The sequence below is a fragment of the Procambarus clarkii genome, chromosome 25, assembly GCF_040958095.1.
Source record: "Procambarus clarkii isolate CNS0578487 chromosome 25, FALCON_Pclarkii_2.0, whole genome shotgun sequence".
NCBI lineage: Eukaryota > Metazoa > Arthropoda > Malacostraca > Decapoda > Cambaridae > Procambarus > Procambarus clarkii.
Window position 1 is genome coordinate 40,359,076 of NC_091174.1, and position 16,528 is coordinate 40,375,603.

The window sequence follows — 16,528 nt, forward strand, 5'->3', positions numbered from 1 at the left end:
GCATCTTGTCCGGACAGCTGCATCCCAACGAAAGGAAATCTACATCAACGAGTGTTTGACTAGAAAAAGACAGCAACTCCTCTACCGCCTGCGTCAAATCCGTCATCAAAACCCAGATGTGATTCATCAGTGCTTCGTTAGAGATGGCTTGATCAAAGTAAGAAAGACTTCAGTAGGTAAAATGTTTACAATTGCTAATGAGGATAACCTCAACGCTTTCCTCACTCAATGTGGTTTGTCTCACTTTATTTTCACTCCCAATGAATCGACATAATTAATCCCCTTGTCACCTAGTGCGGGCTAGGTATCCCAATGTCTCTTTGTTTCACTTTCTAAATTAATTTTTAATTTACTTTTTACAAGTCATTTATTGGACTTAATTAACTGAGTGCTTTAATATTTCTTTAGGTCTTATTAATTATACGATCATAACTAAACTACTTATAGTTAATAATCTTTAGCTTAAATTTGCCTATGTTTATTATTAAACTTTTTTCTTTGATTTCACTTATTACCTAGGTTGCCTAGCCTTGCCATACTCCCTTACTCCATTGTACCCCTGGCCTTGCCTGTGTCTCAATAATGCAAATTATTACTTACAGTGTACCTGAGAGTACCTGTAAGCCCCTTGTAAGCTACCTCATTTTTTCTTTTCTTTTTGTTCATTTTGTGTTTTTTGTACAGACTTGTTTATATATTTTCCCCCTTTTATATCTAAATTCTATTTTGGAATTTGCAATTCTTGCCTTGTTTTCCTGCAACAAGCCTTTTTTATGCAGACAAGTATAGACCCAGAACTAAACCTCTTATCCACTTACTATGACAATCATCACTTTAATGATCAAAATTGTAGATATTTTACAGCACATGATGTAAACAATGTATTAACACAAACACAATATCTCTGTAATCAACTTGAACGTTAGAGCCCTAGGTAAACACTTCGATGATGTTAGTGCCTTGATTGAAACTATTGACAACAAATTCTCTTTTATTATACTTACTGAAACGTGGTTAAAAGAGGATACTACTCAACTCTTTAACATGCCTAACTACTCGGGAATTCACAACTGTCGTCAAATGCAGAGAGGTGGTGGTACTGCTCTTTACTACTACCAAGAACTAACATGCTTAAAAGTAATTAGAACTAGAGACTGCTGTGGGGAGTATATCTTCGCCAGTTTCAGAGTCAAGGGTGCCGAGTCTGTCTTGTCTGTGGGTGCAGTCTATAGAATTCCTAACACTGATGTGTCCGAATTCAACTCAAACCTTAGAAATCTAATACTAGATAACAGACTGAACAAAAACCATCTAATTATTGCCGGGGGACTTTAATATTGACCTCAGCGAGCCTGAACACCCTACTGCTGTTAGCTTCCTCAACTGTATGAATTCCTGCTTCCTCATACCCTTAATCACTAGACCTACTAAAATCACTGATAGTACTGCCACGACTCTAGATCACATCTGGACCAACATAACCTCTCCGCTTACTTCAGGTATAATCACCGATAGCGCTACAGACCATTACCCCACATTTCTCTTAACTAACATTAACAAACCACCTCTAGAGTCAAGGGAGTTAAGCTTTAGGCTGCACAATGAAACTGCTATAGACAATTATATAACTGCTGCTGATAATGTCAACTAAGAGTCAGAGTTAGGTAACATAGGGGACATCAACCTAGCAGTGCAATCTTTTCTTCAAAAAACTCTCAGCCTTTATAATACCCACTGTCCTATGCTTACAAAACAAGTCACAACCAAAAGGCTTAACAATCCTTGGCTTACAAAGGGAATACTTAAATACATTAATAAAAAAAATGACCTTGAGAAGAAGTATAGGTTAGGAACCGTCTCCAAAGAATTCTCAAAGAATTACTCGTTATTGCTATCTAAAATAATTAGACGAGTCAAAACTAAATACTACGAAGATAAATTTACCCAAATAAAGAGCAACATTAAAAAAAACTTGGAGCACAATTTCACAAACATTGGGATCAAAGAAGATTTTAAATAACAAACCAACACTCCTGTCCAATAAAGATGGTCAGCTTTCAGCCTCTGATTCTGCTATTGAGTTCAATAGGTTCTTCTCTTCCATTGGGTCATCCCTTGCAAATGATATTAGATATATTAATATCTACAAAAAAGCCTCCAGATCTTTAGCCCCTGCTATTGCTTTGCTCTTCAACAAGTCACTTGAACTCCAAACCTTTCCAGATATTCTAAAAAAAGCGAGAGTAACGCCTGTCCACAAATGTGGTGATCTCACAGATGTTAACAACTACAGACCTATATCAATCCTGCCAAACTTGTCAAAAAATTTTGAAAAACTAATCTATAAGCAGCTTTACTCATATCTAGCCAAACTCAATATACTTAGCCCTTGCCAATATGGCTTCAGGCCCAAAAAAAGCACTAACGATGCACTTATTAGTATGCTTAACTCGATTCATACAGCTCTTGATAAAAATGAGTTCCCTGTTGGGTTATTTGTGGACCTGCGTAAAGCTTTCGATACTGTCAACCACCAAAACCTTCTTCTTAAATTACATCATTATGGTGTCAGAGGACACTCCCTACAATACCTCAAATCCTACCTTACTGACAGGCTCCAATGTGTTTCTGTGAATAATACAATTTCTCCCACCCTACCCATCAACATTGGTGTTCCCCAGGGCAGCATACTTGGCCCTCTCCTCTTTCTCATCTACATTAATGACCTTCCAAATGCCTCCCAACACCTCAAACCAATCCTATTTGCTGACGACACAACCTTCATTTACTCCAGTCCTGATCCCCTTGCTCTAAATGCCACAGTAAATACTGAGCTAAATAAAGTCCATCTGTGGCTAACTGCCAACAAACTCACCCTTAACATTGACAAAACTTTCTATATTCTGTTTGGCAATAAATCCTCTAATCAAATAAATCTCAAAATAAACAATACCCAAATTTGTAACAAATTAGATGGCAAATTCCTTGGCATTCTCATTGACCACAAGCTGAATTTCCAGGGACACATTCTAAACATATCTAAAAAAGTTTCAAAAACTGTGGGCATTCTTTCTAAGATCAGATATTATGTACCACGCCCTGCCCTGGTGACTCTCTATTACTCCCTTATCTATCCATATCTCAACTATGGTATTTGTGCTTGGGGCTCTACTACCCAAAATCATTTACGTCCTCTAATTACTCAACACAAAGCTGCTATTAGGACAATATCCAATTCTGGCCCCAGACATCACTCGGTACCCCTATTCAAATCCCTGAATATGTTAGACATTAAGTCACTGCACATTCTCTCATGTGTACTATACATATACAAAACGCTAAATTGTAATGCCAATCCTGATCTCAAAAGCTTCATAGAAGGTTGTAACAGAACCCATGAGCACCACACCAGAAATAAATACAGGTTTGATATTTCTAGAGTACGACTTAATCAAACCAGAAATGCTCTACAAATCAAGGGGCCCAGAATGTGGAATGACCTTCCCAACCATGTTAAAGACAGTACCTCTCTCAACCAGTTTAAGATAAAAACTAAACACTACCTAATAAATTCCCTGTAACCTACCTCACTCCTCTATTGTCAACCCATGTCCGTTATTTTTTTTTTTTTTTTAATCAACACTGTTTGTCAACCTATTGTATTTGTGCTGCTTTTTCAGTCATGTTCCCCCTTTTTTTTATCTTTATTTGTATTTGTTCTCAACACTTTTTATTCTTTATGCTCAATTAGTATTAAGTTCTAGATATTAATGTTTTTCTTGCCCGAAACGCATTGCGTAATAGTGGCTTTAGGCATTGTATGTACTAGCTCTATCTATATATCAATCCATTAATGTAACATCACTTGTATGTATATACCTTACCTGAATAAACATCTGAATCTGAATCTGAATCTGAATCTGAATATTCCATCTTCCAGTACTGATGTTAAGGACTATCTTACAGGTAACTATCCACAGTCTCTGTACGTAAATCCTACTAATTCCACTGACGTCAATGAGATAATCCTTTCCCTTAAAACCAAGTCTGGTGCCCTTGAGGAGATACCAACTTTAATTTACAAAAAAGCCTCCAGATCTTTAGCCCCTGCTATTGCATTGCTCTTCAACAAGCCACTTGAACTCCAAACCTTTCCAGATATTCTAAAAAAAAAGCGAGAGTAACACCTGTCCACAAATGTGGTGATCTCACAGATGTTAACAACTACAGACCTATATCAATCCTGCCTAACTTGTCAAAAATATTTGAAAAACTAATCTACAAGCAGCTTTACTCTTACTCTTTTATGCCCGAAACGCTTTGCGTAATAGTGGCTTTAGGCATTGTATGTACTAGCTCTACCTATAAGTCAACCAATCCTTGTATAAATTTATTGTATGCATGTACCTTACCTAAATAAAATTGTATTGTATTGTATTGTATTGTATTGTATCTAGCCAAACACAATAAACCTAGCTCTTGTCAATATGGCTTCAGACCCAAAAAAAGCACTCACGTTGCACTTATTAGTATGATTAACTTGATTCATGCAGATCTTGATACAAATGAGTTTCCTTTTGGGTTATTTGTGGACCTGCGTAAGGCTTTTGACACTGTCAACCACCAAAACCTTCTTCTTAAATTACATCAGCTCTTGTCAATATGGCTTCAGACCCAAAAAAGCACTAACGTTGCACTTATTAGTATGATTAACTTGATTCAGGCAGCTCTCGATAAAAATGAGTTCCCTGTTGGGTTATTTGTGGACCTGCGTAAGGCTTTTGACACTGTCAACCACCAAAACCTTCTTCTTAAATTACATCAAAGGACACTCCCTGCAGTACCTCAAATCTTTCCTTACTGACAGGCTCCAGTATGTTTCTGTGAATAATTCCATTTCTCCCACCCTACCCATCAACATTGGTGTTCCTCAGGGCAGCATACTTGGCTCTCTCCTCTTTCTCATCTACATTAATGACCTTCCAAATGCCTCCCAACACCTCAAACCAATTCTATTTGCTGACGACACAACCTTCATTTTCTCAATCCTGAACCCCTTGCTCTAAATGCCACAGTAAATACTGAGCTAAATAAAGTCCATCTTTGGCTAACTGCCAACAAACTCACCCTTAACATTGACAAAACTTTCTATATTCTGTTTGGCAATAAATACTCTAATCCAATAAATCTCAAAATAAACAATACCCAAATTTGTAACAAATTAGATGGCAAATTCCTTGGCGTTCTCATTGACCACAAGCTGAATTTCCAGGGTCACATTCTAAATATATCAAAAAAGCTTCAAGAACTGTTGGCATTCTTTCTAAGATCAGATATTATGTACCCCGCCCTGCCCTGGTGACTCCCTAATACTACCTCATCTATCCATATTTCAACTATGGTATTTGTGCTTGGGGTTCTACTACCCAAAATCATTTACGTCCTCTAATTACTCAACACAAGGCTGCTATTAGGACAATATCCAACTCTGGCCCCAGACATCACTCGGTACCCCTACTCAAATCTCTGAATATGTTAGATATTAAGTCACTGCACATACTCTCATGTGTATTATACATATATAAAACGCTGAACTGTAATGCCAATCCTGACCTCAAAAGCTTCATTGAAGGTTGCAACAGAACCTATGAGCACCACACCAGAAATAAATACAGTTTTGATATTCCAAGAGTACGACTTAATCAAACTAGAAATGCTCTACAAATCAAGGGACCCAGAATGTGGAATGACCTTCCCAACCATGTTAAAGACTGTACCTCTCTCAACCAGTTTAAGATAAAAACAAAGCACTACCTAATAAATTCCCTGTAACCTACCTTACCCCTCTATTGTGAACCCATGTCTGATTTTTTAAACAACGCTGTTTGTCGACCTAATTGAATTTGTGCTGCATTTTCAGCCATGTTCCCCCCTTTTTTATCTTTATTTTTATTTGTTCTAAACACATTTTATACTTTATACTCAATTAGTATTAAGCTTTAGTCACTAATGTTTTTCATGCCCGAAACGCTTTGCGTAATAGTGGCTTTAGGCATTGTATGTACTAGCTCTGTCTATAAATCGATCAATCTTTGTAAAATCTCTTGTATGTATGTACCTTACCTAAATAAACATTTATTTATTTATCTATTTATTTATTTATTTATTTATTTATTTATTTATTTATTTATTTATTTATTTATTTATTTACTTAGTGAATCACCAAATGGAAGGCGACGACGAAGCATGATCGTCAACCATCCATCGTCATTACTCATCTAGTTATGTAAGCAGAAAGGCGAACTGGTATGTACCCATCTCTGGTCAATTAATCAGGTGTACAGTGTGAGGTAAAATATTATCAAATTTTTGTTCAGGATAGCATATATATTTAAAATCTCAAAATGACTCATTTTGGGTAGAAGTTAACGCTTACTGGAACTCGTGACACAAGCACGCACGCACGTCCATGTACATATGCACGCACACACACATCCAAAAATGCACACACACACGCACACACAAACGTTCAGTCAGGAAAGAAAGGATTAACACCTTTTGTGGAAAGGGCCAAGACCCCACTATACTCCACCTCCTTTCTTACCCCCCCATCTGACCTGACCTGGTCGCCACCACCGCCCCCCCACCCCGCAGTCACCCACATCCCCCTTAAACATACTCTCCCCCCCTCTCTCTCTCTCTCTCCCTCTCTCCCTCTCTCTCTCCCACTCTCTCTCTCCCACTCTCTTTCTCCCTCTCTCTCTCTCCCCCTCTCTCTGTCTCTCTATCTCTCTCTTTCTCTCTCTCTCTCTCTCTCTCTCTCTCTCTCTCTCTCTCTCTCTCTCTCTCTCTCTCTCTCTCTCTCTCTCTCTCTCTCTCTCTCTCTCTCTCTCTCTCTCTCTCTCTCTCTCTCTCTCTCTCTCTCTCTCTCTCTCTCTCTCTCTCTCTCTCTCTCTCTCTCTCTCTCTCTCTCTCTCTCTCTCTCTCTCTCTCTCTCTCTCTCTCTCTCTCTCTCTCTCTTCTCTCTCTCTCTCTCTCTCTCTCTCTCTCTCTCTCCCTCTCCCTCTCTCTCTATCTCTCTCTCCCCCACCTCTTCTGACAAATCCTATCACGGCTCAACTAGGAACAGGGTCAAACATGACAGCCAGAGGCAACAGGGAAAAGTTCAGGTGACGAAATGAAGGAAATGTTCGCCCAGTTTCTGGAGGACATCAAGAGTGAGATGGAGGAAATGAAGAATGAAATAAGCAACCTAAAAAGAGAGCTGACAGCAGCAAACGAGGAGATTAGAGCCCTCAAAGAGAACAGTATCGATGCTGAGACTCAGATAACCACCCAGGGAGAAGGTGGTAATAGTATTTTGGAAGAGCATGCCACAATAAAAGCAACATTTGCAGAAATGCTAAAAAAAAAAACTCTGAAGTAATGTCTGCAGTGATGGAGGTAGCCATGAAAGCAGCCACCTCACTGGAAGCGGCACGCTCCACTAGCCAGCTGCTGGAAAGGAAAAGATCAGTGGTAGCTGTGGGATTTAAAGAGCAGGAAGGCTCTAATAGGAAAGAGTGGAATGATAAGTACAAAGCGGCAGTGAATGAAATACTGAAGGCACTAGACATGGAAGGGGCTGAGCATAGCATTGAGAAAGTTTTCAGGTTAGGCTGGTACAAAAAAGACCGAGACCGTGTGTTAAAGATAGTGTTTGCAAACGAGAACACAAAGGAGACGATTCTAATAAAGAAAAGTCACCTGCAACATGTGGGAGAATTAAAAAAAGTATTCCTCCAGAGGGACATGACGAGGGAGGAGAGGGCCATGGCGGCAGAAGCAAGGAAGAAGCACAGGGCGAGAGGGGAAAACCAGGAAACCACAGCTCCCAACACATCACCCCCAGAGGCAAGGAGGGAACCCACAACCAGCTACCCAGTAACACCAGCGGGGAGGGCAACCCCACTACCCTCCTCTGCATAGAAAACCCCCCTTTCCTTCCTGTCCTCCCGCCCCTTTCACCCCATACCCTCCCTGTCCCTTCCCCTTCACTTGACCCCCCACCCCTCATCCCAGTATCCTCTGCAACCCTGGTATCCACCTCACAAATCCTCACACCCATGGCACAGCTTCCTCCACCAGCAGAACACTCACCAAGGAGGAGATTTGAAAAGGGACAGAAGAAAGTGAGCCTCAAGGCAATGTACACTAACATACATGGAATTACAAATAAAGCAAATGAACTTGGAGAATAGTTAATTAATTAACAAAAAATTATAGTCGTAGTCATATATAATCCACCTCAAAATGACAGAAGACCCAGACAGGAATATGACAGAAACAACATGGCCACCATTAACATAATAGAGAGAGCAGCTTCTGTTGCTAGCAGGAATGGATCTGGACTACTAATCATGGGATACTTCAACCATGGGAAGATAGATTGGGAGAACAGAGACCCGCATGGAGAACCAGAAACATGGAGAGCTAAGCTGCTGGACGTGGCAACAAGAAACTTTCTAAGCCAGCACATCAAGGATCCAACAAGAATGAGAGGAGAAGATGAACCAGCAATGCTTGATCTGATATTTACCCTAAATGAGTGGGATATAAGGGAAGTCAAGATGGAAGCACCCTTGGGAATGAGTGATCACAGTGTATTGTGATCACTCAACTTTGAGTACCTGGTAGAGCTAGGAATTCCCCCCCCCCAAAAAAAAAAGAACTAGGAAACAAAAGGCTGGCATACCGAAAAGGAAATTATGAGGAGATGAGAAGCTTCCTAAGGGAAATACCTTGGGACTCAGAGATAAGTCTGTACAAGATATGATGGACTATGTCACCCAAAAGTGTCAAGAGGCAGTAAGCAGATACATCCCAGCCCAAAAAGAAAAATCCGAGAAGCAAAAGAAGAATCCATGGTATAACAGGGCATGTATGGAAGCAAAGAAACTGAACAAAAGGGCGTGGAGGAACTTCCGGAATAATAGAAAACCAGAAAGCAGAGAGGGATACCAGAGAACCAGGAATGAGTATGTCAGGGTGAGAAGAGAAGCAGAGAAAAGATATGAAAATGATATAGCAAACAAAGCCAAGACCGAACCAAAGCTACTCCACAGTCACAACAGGAGGAAAACAACAGTGAAAGAACAGGTAGTGAAACTTAGAACAGGCGAGGACAGGTATACAGAGAATGACAAAGAGGTGTGTGATGAACTCAACAAGAGGTTCTAAGAGGTCTTCACAACAGAACAAGGTGAGGTCACTGTGCTAGGAGAGAAGGGAAGTAAACCTGGCGGCCTTGGAAGAGTTCGAAATTACGAGAGAGGAGGTCAAGAGACACCTGCTGAATCTGGATGTTAGAAAGGCTGTTGGTCCAGACGAGATCTCGCCATGGGTACTGAAAGAGTGTGCAGAGGCACTTTGGTTGCCACTCTCCATAGTGTATAGTAGGTCACTGGAGATGGGAGACCTACCAGAAATATGGAAGACGGCGAATGTGGTCCCAATATACAAAAAGGGCGACAGGCAAGAGGCACTGAACTACAGGCCAGTGTCCTTGACTTGTATACCATGCAAGGTGATGGAGAAGATCGTGAGAAAAAACCTGTAGCACATCTGGAGAGAAGGGACTTCGTGACAAACCGCCAGCATGGGTTCAGGGAGGGTAAATCTTGCCTGACTGGCTTGATAGAAGTCTACGACCAGGTGACAAAGATTAAGCAAGAAAGAGAGGGCTGGGAGGATTGCCTTTCTTGGATTGTCGGAAAGCCTTTGACACAGTACCGCATAACAGGCTGGTACATAAGCTGGAGAGACAGGCAGGTGTAGGTGGTAAGGTGCTCCAGTGGATATGGGAGTACCTAAGCAATAGGAAGCAGAGAGTTACGGTGAGGGGTGAGTCCTCCGATTGGCGTGAAGTCACCAGTGGAGTCCCACAGGGCTCTGTACTCGGTCCTATCTTGTTTCTGATATATGTAAATGATCTCCCAGAGGGTATAGATTCATTTCTCTCAATGTTTGCGGACGATGCCAAAATTATGAGAAGGATTAAGACAGAGGAGGACTGTTTGAGGTTTCAAGAAGATCTAAAAAAACTGAAGAAATGGTCGAACAAATGGTTGTTTGAGTTTAACCCAACCAAATGTAATGTAATGAAGATAGGTGTAGGGAGCAGGAGGCCAAATACAAGGTATCATCTGGGTGAGGAAATTCTTCAGGAGTTAGAGAAAAAAAAGGACTTTGGAGTTGATATTACGCCAGACCTGTCTCCTGCAGCCCATATTTTAAGAGGATAACATCAGCGACATATGCCAGGCTGGCCAACATACGAACGGCATTCAGAAACTTGTGTAAAGAATCATTCAGAACTTTGTATGCTACATATGTCAGGCCAATCCTGGAGTATGCAGCACCAGCATGGAGTCCATATCTAGTCAAGGATAAGACTAAACTGGAAAAAGTTCAAAGCTTTGCCACCAGACTAGTACCGGAGTTGAGAGGTATGAGCTACGAGAAGAGACTACGGGAATTAAACCTCACTTCGCTGGAAGACAGAAGAGTTAGGGGGGACATGATCACCACATTCAAGATTCTGAAGGGAATTGATAGGGTAGATAAAGACAGGCTATTTAACACAAGGAGCACACGCACAAGGGGACACAGGTGGAAACTGAGTACCCAAATGAGCCACAGAGATATTAGAAAGAAATTTTTTAGTGTCAGAGTGGTTGACAAATGGAATGCATTAGGAAATTATGTGGTGGAGGCTGACTCCATACACAAGTATGGAGTCAAGTATAGATATTATAGAGCCCAATAGGCTCAGAAATCTGTACACCTGTTGATTGACGGTTGAGAGGCGGGACCAAAGAGCCAGAGCTCAACCCCCGCAAACACAACTAGGTGAGCAAAACTAGGTGAGTACACACACACAGCCTCCTTCGATGAGTGACCGGCAATACTGGGGTTGTTTCCTTTGTTAAGGGCGACATAGCTAGTGCGTGTACCTCCTTCCCCAGCTGTGTTCGGGGGCGGACCTCACTCACCTCCGTGTTTACAAGACATCGTCTACCATCTCCAGCACATGTCCATACCGTTTCCTCCCTCTGATGTGCCTGTTCACATACCAGTTCCTTTATGATACTGCTCACATGACTTTCTATCTGATGCCTCTGCTCACATAGCCTTTCCATCACCTGATGCAACTGTTCACATAGCAGTTGCACCCATAAACATAGAGATACTTGCTGAACACGACTTACTACACAATCTGTCTATCTGTCTGTTCACATTGGACCAGCTCTGAGCATGATGCGGGATCCTACATTTATTCATATATTTCTTAAAACTGGCATTCAGATCAAGTTGAGACAATTTATTTTTCTCCTTGCCAAGATCGTATCAATAGTTTTACACCCCACTACCTTGAAGGAGGAGGAGGCTGAGGGATGGATTTTTTTTCTTTTATGGAGTTAGAGTTGTTTATCAGTAAAGAGAGGTGTAAACTTTGTATTAGAGAATTACTGGTTCATAGAAGTGTAATGATCTGGTGCTCAGATCATTGGTTCTCCCTTCTTCCCTCCTTCCTTCTCCCCTCCTTCCTTCTCCCCTCCTTCCTTCTCCCCTCCTTCCTTCTCCCCTCCTTCCTTCTCCCCTCCTTCCTTCTCCCCTCCTTCCTTCTCCCCTCCTTCCTTCTCCCTTTCTCCCCTTTTCTCCCCTCCCCTTGCCCGTCAGTCGTCTCCTCCTCTTCCTCCCCCCCTGTCGCCCATTTGTCAGGGCCAAGAGGTTGACCTGAGGGTGGTCTTGCAGCTGGCCCTCGTGATACCTTTGGCTTCCCCACTCAATTCCCCCCACTCAGATTTCCCTCTCCATCCAACTCTCATTCCCTCTCTTCCCCTCTCACCGGTCCCTTCCCCATACCAGGCGAGTCAAATGTCCCTACTCTTTATCTTGGAGGAGACAGGCTTGAACATAATTTATCAGTTTTGTAAACATTGCTCGGCGGTACACTAGGCTCGGGTGTCCAATGCAGTGGCACCTTGTCCCCTTCGCATAGCTGGAGAGAGCTGACTCAATCTTCAAGAATTCATGTATCCTTCCACGGTAGATCATGGAAGGTGATAGGCGGTAGATAAGTGCCAAGTCCTTATTGGCCTTAGAGAATCAGACCTCAGGCCTAGTGTTAATGGTTGGCCATTGACAAAATAAGGGGTGGAACCCTGGGGCTGTATTAAATGGTTGGAGGAGCAATCTTTTCCACCGGTAAGCTGGTAAAACAAAATTTGAGTAGTGTGTCTAGGGAGTGTGTTGGGAACTGACTCAAGCCCGCATCCAAGGGGCTGAGGGCAGCCATCAACATTTTGGCCTCAGTACGGTTTCAATTGGTATTGTGAACTTGATTTCATGTCCTCAGTAGATATCCATTGTGCTTCTAGGGGAATAGAATAGAGTATATGTTCAAATTGTCTTAATTTACATGATTCATAAAATAAATTGTATAACTTGTCCAGTGGTATTCACTTAACTCTCCTCTGATATATTTCTCTCCTTTGTCATTTTTATGTGTTGAATTGGGAACCCCCATGTTCTTCTACAGTTAATAGATATTAAAGTTGCCCTTGGATTTAAATAAGCAAAGTAAATTAAACTAATTCCCAAAATTTATTACTGAAGTTCATATTACCCAGAAGTCCATGATTACTTATCCCTTGCCTTCCTGGGGGATCGGTGATAGACACATTCAGGTATGGTTGGTCGGGAAGGTGGTGGCAGTGTTCTAATGATTTTTATTATTATTTTTTTTAAATTAATAACCCTTGCCCTTGATGTATCTTCCTCATTTAATATTCCTCTTATATTCGTGGCAGTCCAGTGAGGGGTCATACTGGAATGTAACAGTGTTAAGCTGAGGTATTGAGTGAAGAGAGAAAGAAAATTACAACAGGGGTAGCGTTCAGAGCAATACCAGAGTTCAGGTTTATTACAATGGTAGCAGCGGTGTTTTCAATTATTCTTTGACGATTATTGAAGCCTCACGCGTCTGTTCGTTCGGTTATGCTGTGTGGTGACAAGTGCAGCCGGGGCCCACGAGATAGAGTCGACGGTAACCCTATGTAGTGCGATTTGCACAGAGTAAGCGATTCTAGCGTTGTAAGGGGCTGGTAGTTTAAGTGTAGGCGCTAAGTAAGCAGTAAAGAGTGCAGGCCGAATTGGGCAGATGGGATTTGGTAGGTACTCGACCGTCTCCCATTGGCTCGGGGGAGTGTGGAGCTTTTATATTTCCAACTGCAGTTCCGTGTGTTAGAACTGTCGTAGGCGGGGAATTTATTAGGACGCTAATTTTTCCTCGAGGGCGTGTCGGACGACCCATTGAGCTAGACGTACGGTAAAGTTATGAAGGTGACCGCGGTTAACTGAGGGATAACCTAGTATCTCTAGCAAACGGGGTGACGGATGTGTCGCACTTAGGTGTCGACAGTCATCCTGCATTCTAGTCTAACTGTCGACCTGTAGCAGCATATTTGTAGTGTAGGGATCTATGTGGTTGTGATCACCTAAAGCGAATTGGCGGGCTGGAAGGGACAGTTATAGATTTAAATCGAGTTCCTCTTAAGTAAGCATAAGTCCTCTTAAGTAAACATTAGAGTTCCTTGTACATTAAGTCCCCCTCAATTTAAGTAATCCCCCTTGTTAGTGAGTGTTCCCCCTTGTTTAAGCAATTCTCGTATATAAGTGTTATTATTTTCTAAGTATTTTTGTTACATGATAATTTAAGGAAGTCTGGAGTTTTGGTTTTCGTGTTGTGCAGTATTAATTCTCTGAGAGAATTACTAAGGTGAGCGGTTTTACTGTTTTCAAGTGAAGTGAAGTGCGGTGCATTTAAAGGTGAAATCAGTGAAAGACTTAGTGAAATCGTGGAAAAATTTTTGTGAGGATATTTTTCAAAATGTCATCACAAAAATGACAAAATGTTGTTTGTTGTTTTTTGAAAACAAAATGTTTCAAAGTTTCTTGGAAAGTCTCCATTTTGGAATAAATTCTAGTTGTGTCTAGCCCTACGTTTAACGGGTCGTCAGTGTTAATTGAATCGTGCGATTAAAGTGATCAGAGTTAGAACTTTGGGAGACTAAAAGTCGATTTTTGGTCATATAAGCGCATTAGCGTAGAGACTGATTTTTTTCTAGCGGTTCTCAGTGTGGCAGCGCTCAGTAATTGTTTGCGCTCAACCAAGGGTCTAAGTGTCTCGCGAGTAGTATATTCAGTTCAAGTGATAAGCAAACGACATGACGGCATTTCATTTATAATTTTGAGAAAAGAAATACTTGGATTAATTAAGAATTAGTGCGGAGACTACTTTCTGAGAAGTCGACTTCTTGACAGTGAGCGCGCTTTTAATTTTTGTATACTTACCAACGTGTCCAAGTGGTTAGCGAGTGGTATAGGTGGTCAAGTAATTATTCACCTACGCGCCAGTATTTAAATTATAATTTTGGGAGATTAATTACAAATTTTTAATTAAGGTTCAGCGCGACTCTGTAGCTGTGAGCGTCGCAGCTATCAATGTTAATTTCTCAGTATTCTACTACGCGACCGGCGGTGAAAAAGTGTATGCTATGTAAACATCGAGTTCATTCAGTAACGTAAATAAGTAATTTAACATTAAATAGGTCTAACTAATAAATATTTATAATTATTTCCGAGCGCCGTTGTTAGCGTCGGGCGTTACGAATTAAAAATAATTGTTGAAGATATAAACATCGTGTCAGTGTTAAAATAACAATAACGTCATTCATTCCTAGCGCGCCTAAGATTTACAAGAAAAATATCAGAAATTCAGTTAACGTAAAGTGTTGTATTAATTGTGCGCTGGTAAACAGGATTTTGATTATTTTTTATAAATACAACAGAGTTGAAACTAACTTAGTAGTATATTCTGTGCCAGATAGGCGCACTTAACAAACAATGGGGGGTACTTATCAGACAATGGAATCAGAGGCGGGGAGCCAGATAGGCCCACTTATCGGACAAAAGGAATCAGAAGCGGGGTGACAGATAGACCCACCTCAAATTGTAGTCTACGGTGTGCCCCCACCACATGTCACTTACACTGTGTCATCTCCGTTTAAACACTACACTCATTATAAATATATAGGACTAATTAAGGATATATATATATATTCGAACAAGTCTGAATGGCCCCTCCCTTATATGGGAGTATTTAAGGAGTATTAAATTATAAATCCTCCCCCTCCCCCAAAGGTTAAAAAAAACATCAAATAATTTATTAAATGCTTTATTAGGTAAAAACTACAAAATGTATAAGTAATTATGTTAGTTAATAATTGTAGTTTACAGAGTGCTCTTGCCATATTTCACTTACTACAGCTCTACCCCTCCCCTCCCTATCCCACACCCCCATCCTCGTCTGAGTAGAATTGTGACGATTCCTCATCCAGTGAAGAGTGGGGGAAGGTCTTGAGCCCCATCCCCCCCCTCTCTTGGGGGGGTGGGGTGAGTTGGGTGGACACCTTTTGGCTGAGTTTCCTCCTCTCTCTCATCGGAAGTGTTCTGGAAAGAGATGGGGGAAATAATTTATAGTGATTAAAGGTTTTTTATATAATTATATATTTTATTAGAAAAATATTATATTTTTCTCTAAGAACAACTAGTACATACCTCTCCCCCTGCAGGAGCGGCCTTGTGTCCTCTACAGCAGGCGTCGTCAATTAGACTACGTAACAGCATCTTGTTTGGGGCAGACCCCCCACGTAGAATTACTACTCTACAAATGTGGACGGGTCCCAAGAACTGCACTGGAGAAAAACATAAGAGGTGAAATAGAGGATATACAAACTTTTTTTTTATTGAGGGAAATAAAACATAAAATAAATCTATTAGCAGAAAGATAGGGTAATACTAACCAGGTCCTTCAAGGACTTCAATCTTCCCCGCAGGTGTTTTTTGAGAGACACCTCCCATTTCGTAGGAGGAAGACAGTCTTCTGAGGGGGGTGGGTGGGGGAGAGGGGTTTTATAGGAGGCTACACCCCTTGTTAGGTAGGTTGCCTAGCTAACAAAAATATTCTCTACACCACCTATAAGAACCAACCCCTATACCTCTACAAAATGTCCTAACACAATGATGTTTCATAGGAAAATATCGTCTTGCATAAGCAAGGGCTCGTTTATCATTTAATTTTAAAGTAATGCTTGAAAATACATTATGTAAGTAGTGTACTGTTGAAGGCAACCCCAGGTGGCTCACCCTATGAACGAACATGACGCAATACAGTCCACAGGCGAGAGTAAAATCACTCTGGAGTCCTGTAGCGCATTCCAAACACCTTTCTTATTTTGTTAGTTTTAATAAATCCTTGAAAATGACGTCCGTAAGTAACTGGCGATATTGCATAACTATCAAAAAAAAACATCCGATGATTAACTTTATCAACATAAATTCCTACCCAATGTCCCATAGTGATTCTGCTATTTGAAGGTAAAATATTAGTTATGAAAACAATAGGTTTTCTTGAAGATATATT

General features: G+C 41.0%; 1 long non-coding RNA gene across 1 annotated transcript; it reads right to left on the minus strand.

Annotated features, from left to right (window-relative positions):
* Positions 1–15,448: 15,448 nt before the first annotated feature.
* Positions 15,449–15,984, minus strand: LOC138368408 (uncharacterized). The gene is made up of 3 exons (XR_011229588.1): positions 15,909–15,984; positions 15,664–15,800; positions 15,449–15,555 (listed from the first exon to the last, which is right to left on the minus strand). It is a non-coding gene; the product is annotated as an uncharacterized lncRNA (long non-coding RNA).
* Between the last annotated feature and the right edge of the window lie 544 nt (positions 15,985–16,528).